The sequence below is a fragment of the Chrysochloris asiatica genome, unplaced genomic scaffold (genome assembly GCF_000296735.1).
Source record: "Chrysochloris asiatica unplaced genomic scaffold, ChrAsi1.0 scaffold00204, whole genome shotgun sequence".
Classification (NCBI taxonomy): domain Eukaryota; kingdom Metazoa; phylum Chordata; class Mammalia; order Afrosoricida; family Chrysochloridae; genus Chrysochloris; species Chrysochloris asiatica.
Window position 1 is genome coordinate 4386977 of NW_006408722.1, and position 1878 is coordinate 4388854.

The following is a 1878-nucleotide window of genomic DNA, read 5'->3' on the forward strand; positions in this document are numbered from 1 at the left end:
ATAGTAAACATTCAGTAAGCTATAGATATTATCATTGTTCCTGATGATTTGTGTTAATAGCCATTTTGGAACGTGAGTTTGTGTGTAAGAATAGTTATGTGGAGTTGGTGAAAGAAAAGTTGGTCATGTGGGTTTTAAATATTCAAGGTTGTGATGCTGAGAAAGAATGACACTTGTAATGTCAGTTTTTAAGGTCATGAGTGAGGGCACCTTGGTAGGTAAAGAAATTATCTGCCTAATCTAGATGTTCCAGGCAGCTGTTGAACAAATGTTCAAGGTCAATTGTTTGCTTCCTTCCTTTCTTCCTCCTTGTCTCCCTTCCTTCCTTCTCTATTTTTGAAACCCTTGTAAAGGGTTCTACCTTGTAAAGAAGTGGTGATGGTGCCAATAGGTGTGATCAAAGTTCCTGCCTTGAAAAGCTCACATCTGGGTAGGGAATGGGCAAGAGAATGGCAGGATAACAGTATGCAGTTGTGTCACTCTCTAGCACTGATCAACTTACTTTACCTTTACTTGCCCTTTTTCTGTATTATGTTTCCTTATTTACAAAATTGATATAGTTGAAGGACCTACATCATGGGGGTTGTTGTGAGAAATTACTGGGTTAATACATTTCATACATATAAAAGTGCTTAGAAGTTTTTTAAGGCAGGGTGATAGAAGACATGAGGGTTGAGCTGATGTCTTGACTGGTTTCCAAAAGCAAACTCTGAGATGAGGACTCAAGTCAAATGATTTATCAAGGAGTTTTTTCCAGAGGGAAATCTGTGTGGGGTGGGGGAAATAGGTCTGGGAAGGAAAAACAAGCAAGCAAGAGTGCAATTTTAGACAAAGTTCTGTGGAGAGTAGCTGCAGCTTGATTCCACAGTGGAACTTTTAAGTTCAGGTTACAAATCAAGGATTTTTTTGGTGGGTGGGTAGGAGTAAGGAGTGAGGGTTAAGGTTGAGACTATGACTAGATCTAGGCTAGTCTAGGGCTTCATTTATTGTTAGGGTTATGGTTAGGACTAGGGTTAGTGTTAGGGTAAGGGTAGGATTATGGTTACAAGTAAGGTTTAGTCTAGTTTTTATGGTTATAGTTAGGTTTATTCTTATTTATTTTATTTTTCTTAAAACACATTTTATTTACTTACTTTTTTGTGTGTGACCTGCCATGACTTTAATTCTGAGGTCTTACTGAGATATCAATTAGCCATGGCAACTAACACAGACTCTTTTTTTTTGGGGGGGGGTGGGATGTACACAGAAATATATAATAATTTAAAACAACCCAAGAGCACATTTTGCAAGCCTGCCTCCTGGCTGCCAGCACCCAGTCCCTTTCTTTCCATGAGTCCAGAGTCCTCAGCTGCTCCCCCTCTCCATGTCCTCATCTCTGCCTTCATCTAAGGTAGAGATGGATAGGATCCCACACTCTGCTTGTGCTCTTCTCTCTTGATGGTCCTAGGGTCCTCTGTTTCTGTACTGTAAGATTAATTACTCCCCCATTTTTATTACAAAACTTCTTCCTTTACAGTTGTGACAGTCGCAATTAGTCATAATAACAATTTGTCTCTATTGAATCATAAGAATCTTATCCCATCTCTTTTTACCAGACTCATCTAGACAAGATGAAAACTATTCAATGGGGACTCTACCTTCCCACACACACTCTTAAACTAAATTTCTTCTTGAAAACTTATAAGCCAGTCACTGCATGCCTTTATCACCCCCTTATTTTAGGTTATTGTTGTTGTTTTGTGCCTTAGAGTAGGTTCCAACTCGTGGCAACCCTGTATAGGGTTTCTGGGCTGTAATTCTTTACGGTAGCAGAAATCCTCATCTTTCTCCTATGGAATGGTTGGTAGTTTTGAACTGCCAACCTTCAGGTTTGCAGCC